General features: G+C 44.0%; 2 non-coding genes across 2 annotated transcripts; both read right to left on the bottom strand.

The window, feature by feature from the left end:
- Positions 1-8,291: 8,291 nt before the first annotated feature.
- On the bottom strand, positions 8,292-8,363 carry trnad-guc (transfer RNA aspartic acid (anticodon GUC)). Its single transcript has one exon. It is a non-coding gene; the product is annotated as a tRNA-Asp (tRNA).
- Positions 8,364-9,944: 1,581 nt separating this feature from the next.
- Positions 9,945-10,026, bottom strand: trnas-aga (transfer RNA serine (anticodon AGA)). Its single transcript has one exon. It is a non-coding gene; the product is annotated as a tRNA-Ser (tRNA).
- Positions 10,027-10,516: the final 490 nt, after the last annotated feature.

The raw sequence follows: 10,516 nt of genomic DNA, 5'->3' as shown, positions 1-10,516 counted from the left end.
TATTAGAATTTTGAAATCATGGCATTGCTGAACCAGAGGCCAGTGTAGTTCAGCGAGCACAGGGCTCATGGGTGAGCTGGAGTTGGTGAGAGTTAGGACACGGGCAACCTAATTTTGGATCAACTCCAGTTTATGCAGGTGAGAATGTGTCAGGACAGCGTTGGAATAGTCAAGTCCAGAAATAACAAAGGCAGGGATGAGGGGTCAGCAGCGGATGAGCTGAGGCAAGGGCGATGTTACAGAGGTGCAAATATGCATTCTTAATTATGGTGTGGATATGTGGTCAAAAACATACTTCAGGGTTAAGTATGGCACCATGATTGCAAACAGTCCGGTTCAGGCACAGACACAAGTTGGGGAGAGGGATTGAGTTGGTGGCCAGGGAACTCAGTTTGAGGCAATGAAAATTACAAATTCAGAATATTTCACAGACTATCACGTGCAAAATGTGTGGATGCATTTTAAAATTCAATCGGTTCCAAAACCAGGTTACAGAATGTAACGGATTTCAAATCTTATGCAAGGCAGTTCAATAAAGGGGCGGTTCAAAGGATTTCAGCTGAGTTTAAAGTAAGACACTGCAGTTACTTCTACTACAACTACAACTCGTGTACTCAAACGGAACAAGTTTGGGGTTTGATATAATAGAAGGTGCACTAGGTGAGAAGTGATGTAAGTGGGATTAAGAAAAAGCCCTAAAATGGAACAGTCGGTAACAGAACATCAATTAGTCTCCTCTGATCATGCAGGAATCAAATATTCGACACACTGTGTTTGAAACGAAGACAATTTGTTCAACATTTATACAACATATTAATCTCCAGCCCATATATAGGGGTTATTAAGATAATCAGAAACAAACAAGAACTGCCACAATGAACATGGTTCAGTGCCCAAAGCAATCCCAGTAAATCTTGTTCCAGTTACAAATGCAGCTTTTCTCCTCAGACCATTTAAAACTGAGATGAGGAGGAATTTCTTCTCTCAGAGGGTTGTAATCTGTGGAATTCTCTGCCCCAGAGAGCTGTGGAGGCTTGGTCATTGAATATATTTAAAGCTGATGTAGACAGGTTTAACAGAGGTGCTCACACTTAGGAAGGCTTCAGATTGAGTCAGGGAACAGAGTGGTTCTGCTCACACAATCAGAGAATGGTTACAGCACGGGAGGCCATTCGGCCCGTCGAGCCCTTGCCGGCTCCCAGCTAGTCCCATTGCCCCGCCCTTTCTCCCCGGTCCTGCAAATGTTTTCTTTTGGATACTTATCCAATTCCCTTTTGAAAGCTGTGATTGAGTCTGCCTCCACCAACCTTTCAGGCCGTGCATTCCAGATCCGAATGACTCACTGCATAAAATAGATTTTTCTTACACTGTCTTTGGTTCTTCTGCTCATTCACCTTAAATCCGTCTCCTCTGGTTCTCGACCCCTCCACCAATGGGAACAGTATCTCTCTATCTACTCTGTCCGGACCCCTCATGATTTTGAACACCTCTATCAATTCTCCTCTCAACCTTCTCTGCTTCAAGGAGAACAACCCCAGTTTCTCCAGTCAATCCACGTAACTGAAGTCCCTCATCTCGTGAATCATTCTTGTCAATCTTTTCTGCACCCTTTCTCAGGCTTTCACATCCTAATCTGCAGTGCCCAGAATTGGAAACAACGCTCCAGTTGAGACCGAACCAGTGTTTTACAAATGTTCGTCATAACCTCCTTGCTTTTGTACTCTGTGATGCCCAGGATCCTGTAAGCTTTTTTAACTGCTTTCCCAACCTGTCCTGTCACCTTCAGCGATTTGTCCACATATACCCGCAGATCTCACTGTTCATGCATCCCCTTTAGGATTGTACTCTTTAGTTTATATTGTCTCTCCTCGTTCATTTAATCATGCTTTTCTAATTGTATTTTTCAACTCAGATTCACGGTCTCATTTTATTTCTTCCTCCGAGCCCCTCAACTTTATCTGGCAGTTTAATGTTGGCGAGTGGTGGTGATTGATTGCCCTGGGAACCAACAGGAAGAGAGGTCAGAGGCCGGAGGGCCCAGGAGCAGCGTGTTCTGCAACCAATCGCGGTGCTGAGGTGTAGATCCTGAGTCGGCCCATCGGGTAAGTATGTGTCAACCTCTGTTACACAATTTATCTTTTAAAAGTTAAATCGAGATTTATTTTGTCAACAAAACAGTTCAACATCTGTCAGTATTTTATTTCCATTTATGAGTTCCTATTATGAGTTTCAGACACTTCAGTGCCAAGTGGACCAGGTATTTAAAGGTCATTCATTTCCCTCTTTCTATGCCGCTGTTAGTTGAAGGGACAGAGATTGATTTCCTCTCATTGTGCATGCGTAGTAGTAAACATAACATCCTTCCGGTTGGTATTGAGTTGCATTCTGTGCTGGGCGAGATGGCTGGTGGCATCAGCCTTTAAAATACATATTCTCTTGTTCAAATCTCTCCAGGGTCTCACCATTCCCTATCTCTGTTACATCCTCCAGCCCACCAACCCTCTTAATAATTTGTTTTCTTTGGAACAGAGGAGGCTGAGGGCAGACGTTAATGAGGTGTATAAAATTATGAGAGGCCTAGATAGAGTGGATAGGAAGGACCTATTTCCCTTTGCAGAGGGGTCAGCAACCAGCTGAACCTTTTAGCCAGTACGTAGCAAGCCCAACAAGAGAGGGGGCAGTTCTGGCCTTAGTATTAGGGACTGAAGCTGGGCAGGTGGAAGGGGTATCATTGGGAGAGAATTGGTGCTAGTGATCGTAATTCAGTTAGATTTAGGGTAGCTTTGGATAAGGACAAAGATAGACCAGGAATAAAAGTTCTCAATTGGGGAAAAGCCAATTTTACTAAACTGAGATGTGGTTTAGCCAAAGTGGATTGGAAACAACTACTTGAAATGGTGAGAGATTGGGAAATGTTGGTGTTCAGAGGGACCTTTGTGTCGTTGTACACGAATCACTGAAAGTTAAAATGCAGGCACAGCAAGCAATTAAGAAAACAAATGGTATGTCGGCCTTTATTACAAGAGGAGTTTAGGATAATAGTAAACATAAGAAAAGGAACATGAGAAATAGGAACTGGGATAGGCCATACCATCGAGCCTGCTCCGCCATTCAATCAGATCATGGCTGATCTGATCATAGACTCAGCTCCACTTACCCGCCCGCTCTCCATAACCCCTTATCCCCTTATCATTTAAGAAACTATTTCTGTCTTAAATTTATTCAATGACCCAGCTTCCACAGCTCTCTGAGGCAGCAAGTTCGACAGATTTACAACCCTCTGAGAGAAGAAATTCCTCCTCATCTGTTTTAAATGGGCGGCCCCTACTTCGAAGATCATGCCCTCTAGTTCGAGTCTCGCCCCATCAGTGGAAACATCAGCTCTGCATCCACCTTGTTTCGATCAGATCACCTCTCATTCTTCTTAATTCCAATGAGTCGAGGCCCAAACTACTCAACCTTTCTTCATAAGTCAACCTGCTGTTCCCTTATAACAACCTAGTGAACCTTCTCTGAACTGCCTCCAATGTAATTATATCCTTTCGTAAATATGGAAAACAAAACTGCATGCAGTATTCCATGTGTGGCCTCACCAAAACCTTATATAGCTGTAGCAAGACTTCCCCACTTTTATACTCCATCCCCTTTGCAAAAAAGGTCAAGATACATTGGCTTTCCTGATCACTTGCTGTACCTGCATGCTATCCTTTTGTGTTTCATGCACAAGTAACCCCAGGGCCTGCTGTACTGCGGCACTTTGCAATCTTTCTCAATTTAAATAATAGCTTGCTCCTAGACATCTTACTGCAATTATATAGGACCCTGGTGAGACTACACCTGGAGTATTGTGTACAGTTTTGATTGCTTACCTAAGGAAGGATGTACTTACTATTGAGGATGGCAACGAAGGTTCACCAAACTGATTCCTGGGATGGGGCATTATCCTTTGAGGAGAGATTGAGTAGACTAAGCCTATATTCTGTAGAGGATAGAAGAATGATAGGTGATCTCATTTTAAAATATGCAAAATTCTTACGGGGCTTGACATTGTAGATCAGAGGTGTCAAACATACGGCCCATGGGCCGGACACGGTCCCGCAAGTCCCTTCCTCTGGCCGCCACGTGTTTTAATTTATGTGACACCCTTCCCCCCCGGCCCCAGCCCCGATATTTTGCTTGCTGACTGGAACACAACCCAAATTTGTCGGCCGTCACGTAACAGGAGGAGGGCGGCGGAGGCACGGGGAAGGTCAGTCGGTGTCCACGGGGAGCCATTCTGGGACAACGAGGGCATTCACATGGATTGTCAATGGGAGATAAGCTTTGAGTGAGGCAGTGAGTCGATAAATACCGAGAGAGAGGGGGAGGAGTGTCGCTGGAACTCCCGGTGATTTAACAGATGATGGGGGTTAATGCAGGGTAGGTAGTGAGGGGGTTGTGTTCCTGCACTTCTCCCCCCTCCTCGGCCCCAGTGAGGCGCTGATTTTGAAATTCTCAGCATCCTGTTCACACCCCTCGATGGCCCCGCCCCTCCCTATCTCTGTAACCTACTCCAGCCCCTACACCCCTTCCTCTCTCTGTAACCTTCTCCAGCCACTACACCCCTCCGTTTCTCTGCAACCTCCTCCAGTCCCTACACCCCTCCCTATCTCTGTAACCTCCTCCAGTCCTTACACCCCTCCCTATCTCCGTAATCTCCTCCAGCCCTACACCCCTCCCTATCTCTCTAACCTCTTCGAGCCCCGACAGCTCTCCCTATCTCTCTAACCTTGTTAGGGTTAACTTGAAACCACCACTAGGATTCTGTTAGCCTTAAAGTAAATGCAGGTTTTATTAATACAAGCCGGCAGGGGAGCTATCCTTGAAGGAATGCTCGAAGATACTGCCAGAGACATCATACTTCTTACAGTTTCAGATTATAGCATTAAGTAATTACGCAAGTTACAATTAATTCATGCTGATTGATTAATAAATTATTGATTGGTACAGCGCTTCCTCCAATTTGGTATCTATATGCCTTAATTGGCAATTCCAAATACATGTTGATATGATTATTTTATTTAACTCTTTTTTTTGTTATACAATTCCAATTCCATGTTATCTGTGTCCATGCCCAGCTCCCAAGGCCTTTGGTCTATGAATTTGAACATCTGCTCCTCTGTGGAAGGCATCCCACACATGCTTCCCACAAAAAACAGGCTGTGGGTTCCATGTTAAAAACCTGTTAACTCCATTTTAAAACATCGCAATTATTATTATTAATTGTAATTACAATTTGTAATCTGCCCTTTCAGTCCCTCCTGTTGGTCCCTGATTATTTCTAAATAATCAGCTGACCACATATATGTTCTGAGCCATCTGCTGGAAATGGTGATATCAAGTCCATATCCCTGGGATCACTTGTAGTTCCATATTTTGCGGAGTCTTTACATTCTACCCCTGACCATTTCCCTGGGATATTGGCACATCACTTATATTTCTTTTTGTACATACAGTGCATAAGCTCGGGGTCTTGGTTGTTTCCCTAACGCTTTACAAAGTCACTCGCCTCCCTATCATGCCTACATTACATAATTAACAAGGCTGTTCGCTGTTCGGCTAGAACCACGAGGTTGTATATCTCTCTGATCTTACACATCAGATATAGTTGGATCACGATACATATCCCTTCCACTACCATTATTACCACAATTGAATGCCACATCAATTTGAGGACTGCGTAGGCTTTAGGTGATCAGCCCTTAAAAAACCCACCATGAACAACAATTTTAATTTCCCTGCCTTATCCTGTCCTGATTCCTATTTCTCCCGCCTCCCTTTCGTTCGTAAGGCGACAGGATTGGGACACTCATGACTGAGATCAGGTATTCATGCCGTCTTTTTGTTTGATTAACCCTCTTTGGATCTAGCAAAGGCTTTCTGCGTTCTTGGTTACGGGTCTTGGCCAATCTCTTCTTTCTTCGTCTCTTGTATCTGCCTGTACAGTCTCCCAGGAGCATCAACACCACTATCAGCTGCACTAGAACTAACACATGGGATATAATTCTAATCCCTATCTTGTAACTTTGCTCGGGTAAGCCTCGCCTGTCTTTGCACTTGTTACATAAAATCACCAACCAACTCAAGGCTATTACTATCTGTATTGCCACTAGGGTATGAGAAAGGATCCTTATCCAGGGATGTCTAATCTCAAGTACCAAGGCGAGTTTTTCAGGTTATCCTTTATTTCACTGTCCAGTTCTTCAGCTTTCTCCTTCAGCTCTTAATATCTTTTAATGTTATTTCTTGAGCTAGTTAAATCTTCAAGTAACAGGGGAATTGATTCTGCTTGCTCTTCCATGTAAACATCAATATCTTGCTTAATCTCATCACTTATATTTCATGTCACTGTCTTCCTGGCATGTCATGCGTGCTCTTCCCGCTGCCACCGACAGTCTTGGAGTAACGTAATTCCCAGGCTAGTTACCACACAATATTCTCCTCGCCCTTGATACGTGTAATGTAGGTTCGGGCAGGATTTATTCCAATGACGCATCCTTCCGTAGTATTGTCAAATCCGCATCTATCCTTGCTCCCGTCTCCCACTGGATGAGGACCTATAGTTAGGCTTCCTCCTCTCCGGCACACGGATAAAGATATTCCCCTTATATTTCCATTCTTTTTGATCTCATACTGGTCCTTCGCGGATGTACTCTTCCCCTCGTATTATGTTTGTTTCCCCTCACATCCTCCTGTAACTGCATACACCCTTGTCATTCCTTTCAAAAAGGGCCACATTAAAGCAAAAGTCTAAAGGGAGAAAGTGTGTTAAAAAGATAAGACTGAAGGCTCTGTGCATCAATGCGAGGAGTATTCGTAATAAGGTGAATGAATTAACTGCACAGGCAGCAATTATTGAATATGATATAATTGGCAGCACGGAGACAGAGCTGTCCTAAGGCTGTGTCCCCTGGTTCTGGACTTCCCCAACATCGGGAACAAGCTACCTGCATCTAACCTGTCCCGTCCCGCCAGAATCTTTATGTTTCTACGAAATCCCCTCTCATCCTTCTAAACTCCAATGTAAAAAACCCAGTTGATCCAGTCTCTCCTCATATGAAAGTCCAGCCATCCCGAGAATCAATCTGGTGAACTTTCGCTTCACTCCCTCAATAGCAAGAACGTCCTTCCCCAGATTAGGAGATCAAAACTAAACACACTATTCCAGGTGAGGCCTCACCAAGACCCTGTACAACTGCAGTAAGAATCTGTTGAATCTGCCTTTTACTGCAATTCTATGACATTCTGAACCGATAAAGAAATGGAACCGTGTCTCTCAGTCTCTGCCTCACTCACTACCTCTGTCTCTTTAGAGATCTGCGCATGTGTTTGCGTGTTTGAGTCTTTGTCTCCCTCACTCTGCCTCTCTCTGACTCACTCTGTCTCTCGCTGTTTCCCTGTTTGTCTCGGTCTCTCAATCTGCCCGTGTCTTTCACACAGTGTCCAGTTCTGTTGCAATGGGATTCTCTCAGTCTCTCTGTCTGACTGTCTCTATCTTTCCCATCATTACTGTCTGTCTATGTAACTGCCTGCCTGTCTCTCTTTGCCTGTCTCTGTTCGACCCTGTCTCTAACCTGCTGAGTATTTCCATCATTTTCTGTTTTTATCTCAGTCTCTCTCTCTCACTATCTCTCTCTCTCATTATCTCTCTCTCTCTCTTTGTCGCTTTCTTTGTCCGTGTCTTTGTCTTTACATGCACCATTCAAAATTTACACGCACCAACGGGCATGCACAGATGCCTTAGACATCTCGAGGGATAGACAGGCTGAATCACTGTCGCAACTTTGACTGATTGTTGCGATTTTTTAAACGGATGTATCGTGAATATTGCAGATTGATAAAAATGAGAACAAATGTCAGTGTTGAAAGGTGTGGGACGTTATTCCATTTATCACATGATCAGTTTGGCAGAGAACTGGTTAAATTGTGAAATGGAATGAAAAATGCTGAGAATCGTAGTTGGCAGGATTCGAACCTGAGCGGGAAAATCGCAATGGATTTCTAGTCCATCGCCTTAACCACTCGGCCACGACTACTGTGTCGCTGGCTTTTTAAACGTTACTCAGAAAAAACTCAGTCATCCATCTCTGTGCAGCAGACGGCCAAAGAATCCTGAAAAAGTCTCCGTTTGCTAAAAATCTGGAAAAGGCAAACTCCTCCACCTGTATTTTCACAGTTCAATTTCGCTCTGGAATTTTTAATATGTATCTACCAAGAAACAGAAGTAAAAATCAACATTTTGAAACATCTGCCTCCCCGTCGGGGAATTGAACACCGGTCTCCCGCGTGACAGGCGGGGATACTCACCACTATACTAACGAGGAACTGACGGATAGCTGCTCTGTCGGAGCAGGAATCGAGCTGTGAACAGAACTGGACACCATGAGAAGTCGACAGACACATTGAGAGACAGAGACAAACCGACAAACAGGGAGAGACAGACACCGAGATAGAGACAACGAGAGACAGAAAGTGTGAGACTGAGAAGGAGAGGCAGATTGGGTGAGAAAAAGACGCAAACAAATACAGAGACAGAGATTTGTGTGTTTGATCTATTAAGAGAGAAAGGGAAAGAGTGAGAGAAAGACAATGATAAAGACAGTGTCAAGGAGAGAGACAGATAGAGAGAAAGAGATAGAGACTCAAACAGAAAATGATGGAAATACTTCTCAGGTTAGAGGCAGGGACTAACAGAGACAGGCAAAGAAATGGACAGACCGAAATGATGGGAAAGAGAGAGCCAGTCAGACAAAGAATCTGAGAGAATCCCATTGGAACAGACGTGGGCACCGTGAGAAAGAGACAGATTGAGAGACTGAGACAAACGGAGAAACAGGGACAGACAGAGTGAGTCAGACTGAGAGAGACAAAGACTCAGACATACAAACACATACACAGCTCTGTGGAGAAAGAGAGAGAGGCAGAGACCGAGCGACACAGATACATTTCACAATTTCATTTCATTATCGGTTCAGAGTGACACATAGTTACAGAAAATTGTTGATTCAACCGATGAAAATCGGACATCACTGATCAGAATGGGAGGAAATCTGTGTTAAAATAAATAGAAACCAGGAGTGGGGAAGAACCCACGGTGGAAAACCCTTTGAAGTTTAAGGCCAACGACATAACCACTCGGTTATCCTGGCCCTGTGAGAGTTTGGATTCTGTCACTGTGACAAACTGGGCTTCAACCCCAACCCCACAGACAAACACATGCACATAGTCTTTTAGTGAGCAGTTACGAACATTTTTAGTAATATTTACACGGGGGCAACTCTCTTACTCTGTTTCGAGTAATGCTCTGGGACCTTTCATATCCACCCGAGGGTGCAGACGGAGCTTCAATTTAACATTTCATCCGAAAGTCAACAGCTTCAACATTGCAAAATTCCCCAAGTGCTGCACTTGAGTGTTAGCCAAGATGATATGATCAAATCCAAGGAGTGCGACTTGAACACACAAACTCCTGATTCAGTCGAGAATGCTGCCACTGAACCAAAGCCGATACAAAAGTTCACAACCGTATTATTTTCCCCAAGTCTTTTTTCTAAGTTCCAGGACATACCAAATTCATGGTGATGATTTCCACAGACAGTTGCACATACACAGAGACAAAACTAGACATAGACAGACACAGAGACACACATAACCAAAAATTTACACGCACCAACGGGCATGCACAGCTGCCTTAGACATCTCGAGGGATAGACAGGCTAAATCACTGTCGCAACTTTGACTGATTGTTGCGATTTTTTAATCGGATGTATCGTGAATATTGCAGATTAATAAAAATGAGAACAAATGTCAGTGTTGAAAGGTGTGGGACGTTATTCCAATTATCACATGATCAGTTTGGCAGAGAACTGGTTAAATTGTGAAATGGAATGAAAAATGCTGAGAATCGTAGTCGGCAGGATTCGAACCTGCGCGGAAAAATCCCAATGGATTTCTAGTCCATCGCCTTAACCACTCGGCCACGACTACTGTGTCGCTGGCTTTTTAAACGTTACTCAGAAAAAACTCAGTCATCCATCTCTGTACAGCAGACGGCCAAAGAATCCTGAAAAAGTCACCGTTTGCTAAAAATCTGGAAGAGGCAAACTCCTCTACCTGTATTTTCACAGTTCGATTTCGCTCTGGAATTTTTAATATGTATCTACCAAGAAACAGAAGTAAAAATCAACATTTTGAAACATCTGCCTCCCCGTCGGGGAATTGAACCCCAGTCTCTCGCGTGACGGCGGGGATACTCACCACTATACTAACGAGGAACTAACAGATAGCTGCTCTGTCGGAGCAGGAATTGAGCTGTGAACAGAACTGGACACCATGAGAAGTCGACAGACACATTGAGAGACAGAGACAAACCGACAAACATGGAGAGACAGACACCGAGATAGAGACAACGAGAGACAGAAAGTGTGAGACTGAGAAGGAGAGGCAGATTGGGTGAGAAAAAGACTCAAACACATAC

The sequence above is a fragment of the Pristiophorus japonicus genome, chromosome 23 (assembly GCF_044704955.1).
Source record: "Pristiophorus japonicus isolate sPriJap1 chromosome 23, sPriJap1.hap1, whole genome shotgun sequence".
Taxonomy (NCBI): Eukaryota; Metazoa; Chordata; class Chondrichthyes; family Pristiophoridae; genus Pristiophorus; species Pristiophorus japonicus.
The sequence above is the reverse complement of the archived record's forward strand: the minus strand, read 5'-3'. Positions and strand labels throughout refer to the sequence as shown.